The sequence below is a fragment of the Bactrocera neohumeralis genome, chromosome 3 (genome assembly GCF_024586455.1).
Source record: "Bactrocera neohumeralis isolate Rockhampton chromosome 3, APGP_CSIRO_Bneo_wtdbg2-racon-allhic-juicebox.fasta_v2, whole genome shotgun sequence".
Taxonomy (NCBI): Eukaryota; Metazoa; Arthropoda; class Insecta; order Diptera; family Tephritidae; genus Bactrocera; species Bactrocera neohumeralis.
Window position 1 is genome coordinate 2,678,001 of NC_065920.1, and position 19,429 is coordinate 2,697,429.

Genomic DNA, 19,429 nt, shown 5'->3' on the forward strand with positions numbered 1-19,429 from the left:
TTCTTATATCATTCCTTTTAAATTTTAATAGCTAGTATGTGCGGTCCATATTCCGTTCATGCAATATTTTCCTGTTTGTTGAGCAAGTCAGAGACTGATTCCACCGAGGCTCAGCTATATTTATTAACATATTTGTCGAAAAGATATCTGAAAGTAGCGAAAGTCATAAAAGTTCCCTTTTCTCCGGAGTCTAATTTTAGGGTGGTGCTTGTTCTGGCTAGTTCATCTGGTTCACAGTTCCCTGGGATATCATTATATCCTGGCACCCATTGCTAGTTTATCATGAAATATGAAGTTAGATCCACTAAGAAATCAAGGCATTCTTCTACTAACTTAGATCCAACTTTAAGAGACTTTAGTTATCTCAAATTCTATATAAACATATTCCTTATTGTGAGCACATTTCTTGTCAGAAAAAGAAAGTTTCCTTTAACTGCTGTGATCTCCGATTGGAAGACAGTGTAGTGGTCTGGTCTAGTTTTGCAGAGAACACACCACCTTCCGCTCGATTATCTAGTTTGGAACCATCCGTATAGATGCTCATCACTGCGCTCTTATCTCAACCCTTTCCCAATTTTCTCTGTAAGGAAAGGCAATATCGGTTCAACTCTGTAGAATAGAGAAAATCTGTGGTAATGGGAAGAAACGGAAAATTTAAAGTATCATAGAATACCCCTTACTACTGGCGTCTAATGGGCAGGATTTCCTCTGTCGTAGAGCTGACCTCGCTGCCATTTGCTTACGGAACAAGTCTTTAGGCAGTAAGTGAAAAATTAGGTTAAGCGTCGTAATATCGGAGGTCTTTCGCTTTTGCACCTTACTCCAAAAGAAATGCCTCAATTCCATAACCACCAATTTCACAATATACATATTGGTTATCCAACCTTACACACTGTCGATGACTCCACCGAATAATTCTTTGAAATAAATGCTTTTGTTTAATTAAAACGCTCTCCGTCGAAGCTATTCAACTCATCATTTAATTGGCTTGCTGAAAGATGAGTCAGCGCATACACTTGCATAAACATAACTGCATGTAGTACATACACAGTCATACACAGATATTTGAACCGACGAAGGAATATACGGGCGCAGATCACTTTCACTCGTATATATTTTTGTAAGCTTAAAGAACTCGAAAAAGAGCGGCAAAAAGGACCAAGAAATTTGTGCAAAAGAATCACCGCTTCATAACAAAAAAAAAGAATCTTCATCGTTCGAGAGCTCCTTGAATTTCGGTACATTTCGCCAAAAAGACAACGAACAAAGAGAAAATCATAATAAAGGCAACAACAACAGCACAAATGTGTTGAATATTAACGGCAGTGAAAGTGGCGCCAAGGTCTACGCGCTCGGGCCAAAGCAAAGGGATAAGACAAGAGCAATGTCTTGGCGCAGAATCACCTGCTGTGCGTTTTGACTCTCAACTGCCGTTGCAATTTGGCGGCATAGTGGCTAAAGAGTTCTACTGCCACACGCAAAGCGAAGAGACCCGGTCAATATATTTGGTAATGGCGGCGGCGCTGTGTTGATGTGAGACACGTAGCCGTGCTTAGACAGGATTAAGAGTGTGTTTCCTTTGGTATTACAAGTTGGCGACGGCAAGGGCACTGCATAAGTCTTTTGCGTACGGCAGTGGCAGCAGCGTTCACTAAATGATAACGGTAAATACCGAAGATTTAATGTGCAAATATAATTTAACATAAAAATGAAGGATATTTGGTTTCTTCCGCTACAGCGACGCGCGCGCTCCACATCCGGCTTGGCTTCGCTTGTCAGCCAGCTTTGCTTTTATGCTTCTGCTGTATTTACCTTCTCCCTCCCCTACACGATTGTGTGCCCAATTTATCGCTTTGCTTGGCGCATATATTTTATTCGAAGTATTCGCCATTTATTGAGCTAGCTGTTCGAGCACAGTTACGGCTGCCAGCTTTAAGGAGCTGCACGCAATCGGGAGTGGCGCACCTGTTCGGTGAACGTAATGAGTATCCAGCAGGGACTTAGCTGCGGCTTAGCAACACACCCACACCTGTGTGTTGTCTAGTCCTCCATCCACTCATATCTGAGTTGCCACATTTGCGTGTAAGCGCTCTGGTGGTGGTCCGCCATTGATTGCATTATCCTTTATTAGCATGCCACAATTTATCTGTACTTGTGCGTTCATAAATTCTCAGTCCTAATTAATTGTGTGTGCGGGTATGCGTGACGTGCTAATAATCTGTATCTTCTCTGTAAGAGCAGCATCTATTGCTTTTCTTATTAATATGCGAAAGGGCAATTAGCTCTAAGCTGTCGAAAAAAACGCCTTGAAAAAATAAGTGCCTTGAAGGTATCTCGGAGGTTCGAAAAATATTAGGAGACAGTATCCAGTTGAAAAGTCTCTGTCAACTAGCTGAACAATCCTAGACCTAAATCACTCACAAAGATCCGTCTCAACTATCTATAATTATAAAAAATCGCTTTGCCAGTTCGCTTAATAAATTTAGCATGGCTTCAGTCTTCAATCAGCAATAAAAATTCAGCCACTCCTCTCGCTTAACTATAATTTATTTGTCTTCAATATTGGAAAATCTGTTCAAAACTTACTTAACGCATCGTCGGTCTTAGTGGCAAACGCTGCCATATCTGTGTAGAGGCGGCTTTCCAACTATGAGGCTCGGCTTCCTGCCTTCAGTCTAAAAACATATCTACATATCAGCTGAATTACGCCATAAACTCCGCAATTTTACTTTTCTCCCAACGGCTGTGGTTGAATTCTTCTTGTTTTTCCTCATCCGTCATAGTTGCTGGTCTGCTAATTGGAGCATTAAAACAACACCAATAAATGGTTGGAAAGCTAGAAAAAGTAAAAAATAAATGAAGAAGATAAAATTTAAAAGATACAAGTTTCAAGTAACCGTAAAAATTGCTGTGCCGGAGACAAAAGTGTATGTGTGTGTGTGTGAATGCAAAGAGAAAATTTGTATCCATTTCTTTCTGGCGAAATCTGCCACAAATTGAAATCTTTTTCTCAGCAGTGTTTTCGTGTTTTCGCAACGTAAATGCATTTTAAGCGTCACACTTCCGTCGTATTAACTCATTATGGCGTTGAAAGCAGATAAATAATTGCCAAAATGTTGCGTTTATATGCTGCCTTACTTGGCTGCCACATACCGGAGATGCGACTAAATGTACAAATGAACTTAATTGTGTTCTGAGCACTGCTGCACACAACTCACACACACTCTAAGGCAATAAATTTGAAATACTATGTATGGGAGTGTGTGTAGACTTAGATATTTTTAGCTAATGCTAGCAGCTTTCGAGTGAGCGTCAAATGTACAAACAGGAAATGAAGCGAATAAAACCTAGAGAAGCTTAATGAGAGAAGTAACGACCGATGACCCACAAACTTTGACGCTGATTAATTTGTAATGCCACAAAACTTTAACAGTTAAATGAAGCTTGCATATTTTGGCACTAATGAAAAGTAATATTGACAATAATTATGTATCATTCACTAAAACTGAAGCCACACACTATCAGTGATCAATAATACCATCTATAAGTCTCGGAATCAAAGTAGGCTGAAGGCACAGGTTAATGACTTTTGGATCCTTGTTTCCAAATAGGGATCACATCGCTTTGCTAGCACCCTGCAGTATATTGCACTTTATTAATTTGCTGGGGCTAGGTGAATTTTTGTGATTTAGGAGAGGGCACAATAGACCTAAGGTTGCAGTGCATTCCTCGTCTATCACTCAATCAATTAAGTCACGGAATGGTCATATATTTTCCCACAAATCCATGTATAACTTCAGCGAATCGTAAAATTTGTTGTCCTTAGTCGATTCATCATACATTTCCAGAGAGCTTACTGAATATCTTAATAGAATATATCTGACCAAAGCAGAGCTTAAAAGCAGATTTGAGAAAGTTGTTGTCATTATGGAAATCTGTTCGGAAAACTTTCAATAAAGCAGCTGGGAGCTGGAACAGCCCTCGAAGTTTTCGGAATTAGAACTGTTAGCTCAAGTAAGCAACAAAAATTACTTATTACAAGCAAAGAAGGTCCAAATTCAGGTATAACCGAACACTTAATGTTCTCGGAACTTGCTCGGATCAAAGACCAGGAAAAAATTTCTAAATTTCATAATGTATCCGACAGGTTAACCGATATTTTCAGTAAAAACATCGGAATCGGAACTGACGTCAACGTTTTCGCTATTAGGAGGTTAGAACATTTATAGCCTGATTTTGAAAATGTTTGGTCATAGGTGACACACTTTATAAGCCCATTCGTTAAAAATTTTATGCTGATATACAAGGTTTGCCCGGAAATAATAGGACTGATTTTCTTCCGCCGCGACTGTACTTCGGAGCGTGCGCACACAGACTGGATTCGGTAGAGCACCTGGAGAGTCAGGACATACATTTTCGCGCGACGTGTTTCTGTGAGTGGTACAAGCCGAAAATGCATCGTTCGTTGGCACCAGGTCTTTTTTGAGGACCTGAAAGAGGTCGCCGATGAATGAGCAAATTCAAATTGAAAGCGATGCTCATTAACTTTTTTGACATCTAACGCATCGTCCACCATGAATTTGATCCTGTTGGACAAACCTTTAACGCCAAGTTTTACGTGGAAGTCTTCCATAGACTCAAACAAAGGTTCAATCGGGTCCAACAAGACATCGCAGCCGATTGGAAGACGCATTACGACAACGCCCCGACTCATACCGCCTTTCTTGTGAACTGCTACCTAACCAAGGCCGACGTCCCAACGCTTACGCAGCCGTCCTGCAGCCCAGATGTGGCCCTAACGCATTTTTTTGTTTCCTTGCCTGAAAACGCCGGTGAAAGGCAAGTAGTTTGAGACGACAGAGGGGATCCAAGCAGCACGCACCTCGGTTCTCAAAGCTATTCCAGGGAATACCTTCCATGACGCCTTCAATGCTTGGAAATCGCGCTGGCAGCGCTGCAGAAGGAACCTATTTTGAAAGTTTTTAAAGAATTGTAACGATTGGTTAAATAAATTTTTTAAATCGACTTAGTCCTATTACTTTCCAGAAGAGACATCACAGTCAGCCTTAATAATTTTATCAGAAGTCTAATATTTATCCATATGTATGCATATAGTGAGATAGACTCATTTCAGCACACATTCACATGCAAGGTTCAACTATATTTCGCAGCACAAAAATGTCAAAATTTCATCTGCTCTGCCAGATTTCATGGTAAATTAACGCATTACGGCAAACAACCCGCTCCGTTTGCGGTTATGTGCATTTTAATAAAGAGATATGCGCGCACACCCGCACACACTCCCACACATGCATACTATACACATGCGCGCAATTAGAAACATCAAGAAAGTTGAAGTACGCCACGCGTGGCGCTGTCACCGCAAATTGCTGTTGCCATGCTTGCAGCGCCGCAATTGCGAGACGTTATGCGCGAGCGCATCTCTCCGTAACGCTGCTGTGCCAAATCTACGCATACGGGCATCTTATTAGCGAATGAAGTTGTATAATAAACTGCACACACACGCACGCACGCACATACACAGGCTGCGGCTTGCCGAGATTTTGTTCAAAAGTCACGCTTCACGGCGAGACAAGCCACGAATTGCGCTACCTGCAATTGCAGCAATTTACATGCCCACATACACACCCACGTCTTTCCACATACATATGTATATGTATTTGTGTGTGTGTGTGAATGTAGATTTGTGAATACCCCTAATTGGCCACAAGCAAATGTTTTGCAACCGACGTTTATTGTACCTGCAATTGCGGTGCGCAACAATTTTCCTCATTGCTTGCGAATGTGCACAGCGCCGACGGACGATGACAACTTTCGACGCGTTCCGCCATTGACTTGCGTCATGCAGTCGCTTGCAGCAGTCAGCCAAGAAAGCAATCTGCCGATTTCGCAGTCGCACAGAGACGCCGAGGCAGCGAGTTGAACGCCAGTCAAAGCATCACTGGGCTCTCGATGATTCCGCCTGGCTGTCGGCTGTCCGTTCGTCCGTCGCTCATTGCACTCACTAATTAGTTGGTATAATTTGATTATTTCTGTTGCTAGCACTAGTTGATTTCACTGTCGTTTCCAAAGCTGCCTCTCATATCGTAATTCAATGGCTTATTTACTCAGCTGCTGTGCACCTCCGACGGCCCCACGCCCGCACTTGCTTTGCCAAAACTGTTTTGTACCCACCGGTTGATGGTTGTGCAATTTTACGCCTTGCTGCATGCCACAGATGTTTATTTTAATTGAAATTGTTATTGCAATACTAAAAATAGGCATTTGCATTGCTCATTTCAAAGCAAAACCCTCACGCCCACACAGGTATTTATGCGGCTATTTCCTAACCTGCCTGGTTGCTGTTTCACTGCAATTCGCTGGAAATAGGAAATCTTATCAAATTAGATGATATGACTTACGAAAGGATTGTGCGTGGGCTCTAGGAGTGTCGGTTTCTGAAGTGATACATTGATCCTCATTCTGATCCTCCCCCCTTCTCGTGCAACGAATTTTCTCGAGAGCAATTTTATTGACCCTTATTTAGGTTTTCGATAGCTAATTGTGGTGGACGGAGTCTTTGTAAAAGTTCACGCAAGTGAGGAAAGTTCTCAGAGCCCCATTCACTTTGTAGTGGCCAGAAACGATTCTTTTACATATGGCTCAAGCTGCTCACGACTTCCTGTCTTAAACCAAGTATCCTCTTAGTAGCCAAAAAACATTCGTTTGAAGGCGAGCTAAAGTTTGTAAGCGAAAGATCCGCTCCCAAGGGTTGTGAACTGGGTTTGGGACCCGCAATCTAAAAAAATCCCACCAATGAAAAGGAAACAACAGCCTCGGATCCCTGCAAACGGTGTAAGGATTATAATTTGAGGGCATGCACCTGGAATGTCCGATCCCTTAATTGGGAAGATGGCGCTGCCCAGTGGTTGATGCCTTCGTTAGAGTAAAGGCTGACATCACCGCCGTCCAAGAAATCCGATCGACGGGATATAGATAGACTGTTTTTGGGATCAATATCTACATCTGCTAGACTTCGTTTATGCGGAATAGTGTTGCGGTTCCGATAGCGCTGAAGTTAAGTGATTGGATCTATAAACCAAAACCATTACCATAGTAAAGACTTGAACCTAGAATCCGAACAAGTGTTGCAAGTTAAAAGTACATTTCTGTCAAAAAAAGTGTCTTCAAAAACATAGATAACCCAATATATCGTTTAACTGTTCTATAAAGTACTCATTCACAACAAAAATAATTTGTTTTCGAATAGCAGCCGCCCACATTCACCGTTTAGTAAGTGATAGCCACACAAGACAAGGCAAACGTGGCAATGAAAAATGCAAAGCGCCCGCGCTAAATGCTCACATTCACGCCAATTGTGGAGACATAAAAAGCACCATGTTCGCACAATTCGAAAACAAAAGCGACAGCGAGACGAGTTGCAGTTACCCTGCCGCCACTTGCAAGGCCTGAGCAAATCAAGTTAGCGGCTTCATTCGCCTGGCTAACAAGCACATACTTGACGGCCATTACAAGTGGTTGTGGGCAGCCACAAATGCAAAACCACTTCGACACTAAACCACCCACTCACACACACACACATACGCCCCACATGGGAAGAGTCTCTAAAAGCAAGCTGCCACATTGAATGACTTGAAACGCCGCTGCCACAGCTGCAACTTGACTTTATTACACGCAGCTCGGCATAGCGCCGCCCGCACAGCCCACAAGGTCTGGAGGGTGTCGAAAAAGTTTGCCATTGCATTGCCCCACTCACGCTGTGTTTGCACTGCGCCGCCAGCCGCCTCTCAGTGGCCAGCTAGTAAGCCGGAAAAGTGTGGCGCACTCGACATTTCCTGCAGCAAAGTAGTTAGTTGTTGCCACAGCAGCGGCATTTAAGGCAACAAAATCAAAAGGCGCTACAGCAGAAATCTAGTCGGCACACATACACACGCACCTGCGCACATTGTTGCCCCGCAGACGGCTGCTGTTGGCGCTAAAAAATTGTGAAGAGCAAAAAGCTCGAATTTTTAGTTTATTTCTGTGGTCACTGGATTTTTGCTCTCATTTCCAAAGGTGCAGGTATATTTGCTCGGTGCGATTTTTATTTCACCGTGGGTGTTTACTTTTCCAGAGTGTCCTGGCTGAAACAAGCCACCACTGAGTGAACGCGTTACATACGAAGGTAGCATGATTAGTGCCAGAAGAAGTGACAACATTTTGCCTTAAGAGTTTCTATTCAGACTACCTTAGCCGAGGAGAGTATATGGGCCTCGTCTAGGACTAATGAAAGTTTGGAAAATACTTTTAGGTCTAAGGAAGCATAACAACAGTGTATATCTAGTTCTGAGCCCTGGTGCATACATCTGAAAAAGACTCGCACATCCATGCATACATATATTTAAATACACTCATAGACAGCATTAGACACACCTCTCTTCACGATGTTTGTAATCTTTGTTGCTTTCGGGAAGCCACAAAATGCTTCGCTTTCGCCATTTTTTGCTCTCATTGTTTCATACATTTTTGTTTTTGCTTACTGGTCCTAGTCCTTGGCGACTAAGCGCCGTTCAGGCCCAGCGCGTGACACACTCGTGTAACCACTCGCATGCAGTGGCAGACAGTCAACACCAGAATTCGTGAATTTTAAGCATCTTTAGCGGGAATTTCACAGTTGTCGCCTGCACTTTGTTGCAAAGCGCCGAGCAGCTTAAAAACTGTCTTCGCGGCCTTCACTACTGGCTACACAGTCGCTTTGGCTTTGCACTCATTGTTGTTGTTTGTATGTTTGGTGGTTGATGTTTTACATTGACATCGCTGCTACTTAAATAATCGCGAAAAAATTTGTTTGTCTAAACAAATGCTAGAAGGCTGAACACTCAGCGGTGAAGCGGCTTGAATTGCACTCCAACTCTATGGAATAGTTTAATTAGATCGGCATTTCTGAGAAAGACGTATTTCTGGAATCCACTTAGCCATTTTTTGGCAACCACAATCAACTCGAAAGCTTAGTTCAGCAATGTAAAGCTAAAAGGTATTCGTAGACCGTATAAAGCTCAATAAGTTTGATAGAAAAAAATTTCCTCAATACAGCCTCACAGTCGGTTCTTTCCAAAACTGACGAATAAGTAGTGACAAACATGAATTTTCAACATAATATTTTGGATTTATTCGAAATCAAGCATATCCAGTATCCAGTATTAACAGGAAATTGCTCTGTATTTAAGCTATATTAGGTATAAAAAGTTCTTATTTATCCCTATCAATAACCATAAACTAAACTCCTGTTCTGCTAGCATTTGTTTAGAATAATTTCATCCTCCACTATCTCAGGCATGCAAAGAGCACAGAGTCACATGGATCCACTTTGTATCGATAATAACTTATCTACTTTACGGTAAACACGGCAACTTCCACGTCCATAAATATCAGTGCAGTGGATACATACATAAGCGGAGTGGATCGTTAAACGTTTTAGATTAAACAAGAAACAAGTGGAGGACAAATGGACGAAAATAAATAAGTTCGAGGGCAAGCCAAGTGTAAGTTGCAACAATACGGTGGTACCCATGCCCCTAGCAATCATTGAAATTTGCCAAAATTCACTTACAGGTATATGAGAATTTAGATGCCCTGCAGGAAATTTGTGGAAATACAGAACGAAAAAGGCTGGTATATGGCGGTTTCTGGGCAAACCGTAAGAGTTGAGGAAGTCTCAGAGTTTTTTGAGTATACATGCTTTAAAACCATTGGGAAATGGTAGTAATTGTCTATGGCCATAGCATTGCCAGAAATCTATCTTTCAGGCAAACTGTTTTTGATATTTATGGAAATTAAAGTTACTTGAATTTGTTTTCAATTGAATCCTAAATATAGGCAACAATTTTTGTGAAAAAAGTGCTAAAGAGAAGCGCAGAGAGCTGCAATAAAGAAGAGATAGGTCTAGTTTACGTCAAGAAAGCTCAAATTACTCGGAGAAAGCTCAAGTTACTCGGGTCTGAATTTGTGAAGCATGAAAATCACACAAAGTCAAATATTATAGTTAAAATATTAGAAGTAAAAAGATTCAGTTTAAAATATGTTTTGCTTGTTAGGCCATGCCACGATTCCAAGTATCTTCGCTGTCTATTCAACAAATGGAGTGCCACAAACGAGTGTTTAAAGTACAGAGCGTGTTGTTTAAATCAAACAGTATCTTCATCAAATGCACGGCATCTTCGTAAACTAACCGTAACGGAATTTATGAAAGCGTTCAGCACAAAGCAAAGCATATCAACAGCAAACTTATAAAGCTCTCCAGCTTGGAATAATGATACACACTCACACACTCAAATGTAAAGACTGGCGGTGAACTCTTGGCTGTTTAGACTGAAATATACCAACAAATTACTTATCAAAACTACTAATGCATGACGAAGCATAAGCAGACAAAGTTCATATCAAAAGAAAATAAAGCGACATAAAGAAACCAAGAAAAAACACGAAAGTTAGAACGAAAAATGAGAATGGCAACAAAATGAAGAGAAAAGCAGATAAAAGGCACGTCAGCAGAGCGGAAGCCGTGAACGACTTTAAAAAATTGACATTCGATACGCTGCACCCAGTGGACGGACAAGGCACAGTAAACAAAATATAAAAAATATGCAATAACAACAAGAAAGACATTAGCGTTACTGCTGTTGAAGAAGTGCCTCATTTAATTCACAATTTAATGCGATGAAGTGGTCGGCAGTGACAACAGTAACACAACAAAATAGCCGCACCAGCAGTCAGCAACAACATTTACGCTTCAATGGCGTTCAGCTCACGATAATGAGTGCTCGGGAAAATGTGCGTTACAAACACATGCTATTAGAGAGTATTCGATTCTCATGAACAAACAACATTTTTATTTCATACATACATACATACGTACGCAGGGCCGCTGGTGGTGTCATGGAGGAAATGTTGGTCACCCGTTCCCCACCACAGGTTTTGTAACTGTAGGAGCAAGCGAGATGCAGAGATGATAGCTACTTTTGTGAAAGCAAAGCCTCGGTTTCTATTGCTGCATTCCAAAATACTAGTTTTCAGGGTTTTCTAACCTCGCAACGTGGAGATCTAGATGTGTACACTGGTAGTGTGTTCAAATGTGTCATCGAGACCGGTACTTAATATGTTCCGAACATATAACGAACAATATTTATTGGAACAGGAGATTTTGATACGACCGAAACTGCCAGCAATCCAGAAATAATTTTAGATGTACTTGGAAATTGACCTAAATAAAGATTGACTACTTAAAAATATCAAAAAAAAAATTGTTAGAATTGTCGTTCAAGAAAATTTGGGTGTAGGAACACTCTTCGCAAAGAGAGCTGCAAGTGCTTACAATCAAACGTTCCACACATTTTAATGAATCGGGTTTTGAATTGTCTGCACTATAAACTCCAGTGCCTTCCAATCGCGTCTTTCGGTTCGCTGAGCTGCAGAAACTGTTCGCTAGAAAGAAATTAAGCGACTATAAACGGATAGTTTCGGAGTATGTGAACTGTATGGGAACGGAAAGTGTGTAGATTGAGGTAACTCATGTATTAGTTACCCGTTAAAACGAAAGTAACTCTTCAGCCAGCTTTTTACAAGGCTTCAACAAGACTTTTGAATGAAAAAAGTACAATATATTCATGTTGCAACAAAATGCAAGACTCCAATTCTTTAGCAATCTTCAAGACATAGTGCCTACCATAACTCGCTTATCCGAATCAGTTTCAAAAATCTGTTGCTTTCCTGAGATGCTTGCTTAACCAGCAATCCATAATAAGGCGTTTCACGTCAGCACTAGTATATGTGAGTATATATAAGTATAAGTAAATAAGCATAAACTCGCTTGCATTCGAGAAGCAGGCAAAGAGTCACCGGTGCACAGAGCAACTCGCTGTCTGAGCGGATGGAGCATGTGTCGAAGTCTCAAAGCGGTAATCCCACGCAATGAATTTATATGACTGGATGAATAATGTCGCTCCGCTGCAATTGCAACATTGCAGCATGCTTGTGTGGGCTGACTCTTGCCACACACACACCCACACATACACACACAATTCACTTTGCGACCGTGATGTGGCAACAACCCACGCAACAACACAGCCATGGGCGTTCTCTACGCGAAAACGCAAAAGTCGTGGCATGATTTTTATTGCTTTTCGCGAATTTTTAGTTTGACATTCCGCTCACACACAGGTAAGCAGGGCAGGCAAGCGGCAATTCGTGGCAACAAAATTTGCGTTGGGGAAGTAATATGAAATTTCAGTAAATAAAATGTATGCAAGCTGTATATAAATCAGATCTGCTGCATTTTGTGATTGCGTTTATGCGCATGGGTGCAATATGTCGCAATTGCGCTGCGTCTGCTGCACAAACACACACAGAGATGTGTATTGGCTTTAAGGTGTATATGTGTTTTAAGGTGGTTCAAGCTCAGCTACACTAAATGCCACAAAATACAAAAGTCATCGAGTGCGTTGGCGTGGCTTTGAACGCGCGCGCGATCCGCTGGCCGATATGAACCATCGATGGTGTGCCCCAAAAGTCCTTAAAACTCGCGCCACTTATCAGTTCGGCATAAACATCAATTTTAATGCGGAAATTAAGACATGAAGTTCGCTTTTCAAATAAATAGATCTGTCAGTGAATGAAATTCGCGCATAAAAATCGCAAACAAACGACGCCAAGTACATTTAAGCATTAATTATTAACTTTAATTACAAGCCTTTCAAGCGCCGGCTACAGCCTGTTTATCATTAGCACACCGCGCCACTCTACACGGTTGCGCCAGGGGGAGGTGTTGGAGAGTGGCCTGCTTTTGAGGCGCGCTGAGTGCCCGAACGAAATGGAGTGGCATTGAAACAAAAGTTTTCCATAGAAAAGCGATTGCGTCCCCAGCAGCAGGAGCAGCAGGGCGCTGGTGAAGACAAAGTTTTCCGCTGCGACAATAACTGTGCGGGCGCGCGGCAGCCGAACAGTGGAACTTAGTTACACGCACAAAAACAAAGCCAATTGTAAACAAAGGCAAAACTTTTCAAATACAAAGCACAGCTTCTTCACTGTGCTCGTAAATATCACAGCATTAATTACGTTATGGCAATGAAAGGCGGCCAACTTTTCTCTCTCGTAGCTACTACACTATGGTTCTGTGAAGGCCTTTTCACATGTGCATGCGCATGTTGGTGTGTGGGTGTGCAGTGTCAGTTCAAATATTGACAGTTCTCGATGCTGCTGTGCTTACATATCATAAAAGCCTAAATATGCCTTGCGCACACATTAATATACAAATCGAAAAGGATCAGTTACGATAATAGCCCAGTGCACAAGTGTGTATTATAATATCCAAAAACAGTTGCATACACACCCACACACGCACTATATGCAAACAAACACAACTACATGCCCACAGACACACATACTTATGCCAAATAATTTCCTGAGTGTGTGCTTCTGCAGAAATATGTGAAACTGGATGACACTTGTGGCAGTGCTCCATTAGCATATCTCACCGAGCTCTATGAGGACATATTGCACTGCGTGCGGGTGAACCGAAAAATTGTGACGCACAAATATTTAATGTTTAAGCTCTACTACTGGTTGCATATATTATCAATTCAAGTAGAAATCAAAGCAGAATATTTCTGTGCTCATAAGGAAGCTAAGTTAAGGCTAAGTTAGGGACGTTACAAAAGTAGACCGATAGGGACAGCTATCTATATAAATTTCAAAACGACGTCAGTCCGTATTGTCCGATGTGTACGGAGTCAATAGAAGACTCTGCGCACGTGTTCATCCATTGTCCTCGGTTTCTAAACATAAGGGAAACGTTAGAAACAGCACTAGGTGGTAGTTTAACGGTGGAAAGTTTGATTGCCTCTGAGAAGTGGAAAGCTGTTCGCGAAGCGGCAACTTCCATCATGACAATATTAAGGCAGATACAGCAGAGTAGGCGTCAGTCCGTCTGTGCTATAGAGGAGACGTAAAATGTCTTGTCACTCCCATGAAGTAATACCTTATCTGGTGGTTCCGTGGGAGAGTCTTGAGTTGGGAGTAGGTTAGGTTTAGCGGATTAAAGTCCCGCACTTCGGCTTTCGATGCTTCCTCCTACTTAAAACAAAAAAAAAAAAAAAAACCAGGGACGCCATACTTTTCCCGCTCTTTTGACATTTCTTATCAGTAAAATTTGCCATTTCATCATGAAAACATATACTATCCAACAACGAGTCGATAATTTTATTTAGAATTCTAAATTTTATTACCGAAATTCGGTGTCAGTGGCCTCAACTTTAAGAGCGCTACGTTCAACTTATGGTCGTCATAATCGTTTTGTCAAATCAACAATCATCAAACAAGAACATCAGGAAGACCCAAATCAGTCCTTCACACGTCGTTTTCAAGCGTTAGTCATTTCTGTGACATCGTGGTGAAGAGTTTTTAGCGAAAAGATCTTGGCCTACATCCTTACAAGATCAAATTGACGCAAGAACTGATCTACCTTGACCATCAGAATCGTCGTGTGTTTGCGAATCGGGCTGAGCAACAACTTGAAAATGATCCGGATTTTCATCGAGAAATCAGCTTCAGCGATGAGTCTCTTTTCTGGCTGAATGGCTTCGTCAATAAGCAAAATATTCGTTGTTGATCAGGCAGCAATCCACAATGAGTAAACATTGTATCCCGAAAAAATTACGGAATGGTGCGATTTATGGGCCGACGGCGTGATTAGGCCGTACTTCTTACGTGATGATCAAGACCGGCATATTACTGTGAATGGGAATCGCTATCAATGATAACCGAATATTTTTGGTCCGAATTGGATGATATGGACTTGGACAATATGTGGTTGCAACAAGACGGCGCCACAAACCACACAGCGAATGTCACAATCGATTTATTGAAAACCAAGTTTGGTGAACGTCTTATCTGACGAAATGGTCCGGTCAATTGGCCGCCGAAGTCGTTCGGTTTGACGCCGTTAGACTGTTTGTGGGGTTACGTCAAGTCTGTGATCTATGAATAATGGCATCGAATGTACTTTCTCAGGAATATACAGACCTATTATCTGAGATTTCATGTAAAGGATGGGTATTTCGAATAAGTACAAATACGAGTAGTGGAGACACTGCCAATGAAATTTCAGAGCTGCAAATGGAAGAAATTCACTTGCTAATCTAAAGATTTGAAAACATCTAATTTAAAAAATTATTGAAAAATCTATCCTTATTTTTGACTACTCAAAAATACTCATTTTGAGAAAAAATTTAATACTGTTTTAGTTTCGAAGCTTCTTGAGCTTTAATTCTTTTTGTATATTGTTGTTGTGGTTTAAAATTGAAGGGAACAATTCCTCTTAAACTTCAAAAAATTTACAAAATTAAAAAAAAAAAAAAAGTTTCGAAACTTTACATTTAGCAAAATCATTGGTATTTCTATTGTCTACACAAATCCGGTTTTTATAAAATATTATGCGATTTAGTGCAAAAATACCAGGAAATTTAGAAAATAAACATAAATCCACAACACGTTTACATGTGCAGCTGCATATATGTATGTGTGTGTTAGTGAGTTGCAGCAAAAGTTGCTATCATTAGGCATTTCATGCCCGGCTATCGCCTACAGAATTTGTGATTTCCTATAAAAACATAAACATAAAAATTCAATCAGCCCAAATGTACACATGCGTTGATTTGTTCCTGGCCACACAATCAGGTTGTGCACACACAAAAGTGCGAAAACTTGTTTCCATTATGATTCTCTGCAAATATTGGCAAAGCACACGCACACAGGCACACACACCCTCATACATATCGGCACGTAAAACATGTGCGCACATAAAGAGCGAAATAATGTCCCTAGCATTTGCTCGAGGATGAAGGTAGTGCAGTTAATAGACAGCAATAAAAACAAAGCCTTCGACAGAGAGCTGAATTATGAATCGATTTATATGTGCGGCGACAAAAGTTGCCAGCAAGAAATTGACCAAGTAAACCATAAAAGTAATTAGCTTTCTTTGCGCATACTTGCTTTGGTTAGAACTATTGCACGACATTTGCTAGAGCGCTTTGCTTTAGTATTAAGAAAAAAATTGAAAGCTTTCAAGCGACTCCCTGCAGGGTTTGCCTTTTCGTGCCTGCACAATTTGATGTAAGTCCCAGATAAGTGTGTTCAAACTGGAAATATTAAATTTTTTGCAGCTTTCCGTGCATACACACATATACTTGTGTGCTTACGAAAGGCTCACACAAATACATACACATCATGTGCGTAGTTATAGGCGAGTGTAGAGGCTTAAATGTGTAATTTCGATTTTTCAAGAAGGCACTTCTGCAATATTATGTGTTCTTTGCCGTATATCACATTTGATGAATGATTTGTTTGTTTGACTCGGCACACACACACATACGAGGTTGCTAAGCATTTTCATTTTGCACATACATACATATATGTATGCTCTGCAACTAATTTCAGGCTGTTTAGAGTGGAATCATCTCCTTGACAGTCAATAGGTTATGCTCACATTTGCAGATTAAATTGCTTGATTCCCTTAATTGAATTGCATTTTTTAAAATAAAATTCATGCAGATTACTGACAGAAAGGGCTGTGATTGAGTAGGCTTTTTTTAAATTCATGGCTTAGTAAGACTGAAAGCGAGATTTCGACCTGCCGTGGGAGAATATGTTGTAAAACTTATTTTTTGTAAAGAAAAAAATTTGCAGCTCTTGACTTCCGGTCTTAGACCGAGTATCCTCTGGGTAGCCGAAAAGCATCAATATGAAGGCAAGCTAAAGTGAGACGGCGAGCCATCCCTCCCCAGGGTTGTGCGCTTGGTTTGGAATGCGCCAGGTAAAAAACGCCGCCAATGAAAAGAAAACAACCGGTTCGGATGAGAGTATAACAGCATAAGGTGTGTCTACGCCATACCAAACCAGCATAACTGAGTGATAAATCGAAACTAAATTAGTCGAAAAAATTAGAGCAGAACCCGCTCTGAAATGATGACATTCGAGCCATTTTGGAGCCTGATTTGAGGTAGCTTTGTTTAATAAGTCGAAAGCCCCATCGATTACTCATAGTTATTTAAATTATTAAAAAAATAAAAAAAGTTGGGGTTAGGTTAGGTGAGTTTATATGCTGATTCCACGAAAGGATCGCATATGAAATATGAGCAGTTTTTTGTAAAACCAGAATAAAGACTTCAGTAATTAAGTTTTAAATAATTGAAGTTTCAACAAAGCGGCTTGAGCTCATTAAAAATCTACTCAGAATGGCAGCAATATGCTGTTATGGTACAATTTCAGAACGTCGGCTCAAACCCAAGGGATTTTTTCGCATTTATGCAGACAGATGATCAATATTTTGTAGGGTCTCCTACGTCTCTTCTGACTTTGAAACGGGTCAAACTGAGTATACCTCGTTCAAGGTATAAAAATGGACATCACAAACCCACAAATACACACACAACATTTTTTTACAAGCCAGTCTTCTTTTGACGAACACAAGACGTGGGCAGCACAGCAGAGATGTACAACAAGCTCAGCAGGGAACCAAAGACCCCACTCAACGATCATTTTCAGTACCTACCACACAACAAATAAAACTAAACACATCTAATCTGCATTTGCTGCGGTCTTGTCAGACCTAAAGTCACTACAAAGATCCTCTAAACATACAACATATAGACGGATTGCAATTACAACGCTGCCAACTTGTAAAAAATAATAAAGGCGCAGCAACTGACTGACCGACTGGCTAACTGACTTAATGAATCGCTTTCAAGCGGAGTTCGGCATGCCGAATGTGCATGCGGCGCTGCTATTGCTGAATGCAAGCCATGTTTTAGGGCACAATAGACCCTAGGTCGCGGTGCAATCCTCATTAATTTATCTTTAAGCCATGTTGCAAGTACAAAATTCTCTGAATTCAACTCTTGTTGCGCTTTAATTTATTGCCAACACAGCGGACGCAGCCACATGCGAGCGACGTTGGTCCAATACGGTTAGTCAAACTGCATTTGCGTCATGTGTGTATATATTTGCATATGAACTTGTGGAACACATAGAAAAGAGCTGTGTCCACGCAGGCAGACGACAGTGGAAACGCAACCTGATTTGCATCCCACGGATATGCAACATGTGTCGTGTTGGCAGGCAAGTTGGCATTTCATGTTGTTGTTGTAGCTGCCAGCATTCATCTCTCCGGTCTGTCCGGTGGTTGGTGTGTCTGCGTCTATACTTGCCCGCATGTTTATTTGCAAATATAAAAGAGCAGACACAATCGTACTTCGTGAAATCATAGCGGCTGAATCATTGTAGAAGATTCTCAAGGTTTCATCTGCCCGACAACTCGTTAGTTAGTTGCATGCTGTGATTGTACGTGTCCGTCATTACAACTAGTTCATGGGTGCCTAGAATGACAGCAATGCTCAGAGCTTATGATCTCTTTAGTAGCGCTGCTGGTCTGTTAGGAAACTATAAAACAAATTAACAGTGTGGCCAAGTTTTGCTGCAAACAAAGTTGTGTACTCAAAAAAATCTGAAAGGCGTTTAAAATATTTGAATATTTGAGTTTGTGACACAAAGATCACGAATTTTCATATCTGACTCCGTAAAATGAAGTCAAAACTAAAGGAAAAGGAACAGTAACTAGCAATGTCTTTCAACACTTCAAAATTTCTTAGGTTATGATTCTTTTTTATGTGTGGCTCAAGCAGCTCACGACTTCCTATCTTACACCAAGTATCAACATCCCTTCACACAGGATTGTGCGCTAGGTTTGCGACCCGCCACCTACTTCGTCGCATTCCGAAGTATGGTTACCTGTAGTACTAGATTCCTGCATAAGAAAATACATAAAGCTACCTGGTTGTTTCCGGATCCAAAAACCACCAACCAGATCGATCATGTTGTGATAGACGGAAGACACGTCTCCAGTGTTTTAGACGTGCGTACGCTCCGAGGTCCTTACATCGACTCGGACCATTATCTTGTTGCAGCCAAGATACACACCCGACTCTGTGCAATATAAAACGCACGTCAACAAACACAAGGAAGATTCGACGTCGAGAAGCTGCAATCACAACAGACAGCAGAACGATTTTCGACTCGACTTGCACTCCTGCTCTCTGAGAGTCAACAACTCGGTATAAGGAAACTGTGGGACAGCAGTTAAGCTCCTTGCGTACAGCTGCAACCGAAACCATTGGTTTTTGGAAAATGCAAAAGAACAGCTGGTACGACGAGGAGTGCCGTGTCGCAGCGGAGAGAAAAAAGACTGCCTACCTCGCAACGTCACGATCGACCACAACATGTGCGGGATGGGTTAGATACTGAGAGTTGAAGAGGGAAACGAGACGCATTTGCAGACAGAAAAAGAGAGAGGCCGAAATGCGTGAGTAGGAAAAGCTTGTCA

At 41.3% G+C, this 19,429-nt stretch overlaps 1 protein-coding gene across 2 annotated transcripts in view; it reads right to left on the reverse strand.

Annotated features, from left to right (window-relative positions):
• The window catches only part of LOC126753619 (V-type proton ATPase catalytic subunit A-like), a 414,573-nt gene that overhangs the window by 96,830 nt on the left and 298,314 nt on the right, over positions 1-19,429 (reverse strand). For both annotated transcript variants that reach the window (XM_050465213.1, XM_050465211.1), the window contains one exon: positions 2,587-2,836. The gene's annotated coding sequence lies outside the window, so the exon portion shown is untranslated. The remainder of the gene's footprint in view (positions 1-2,586; positions 2,837-19,429) is intronic.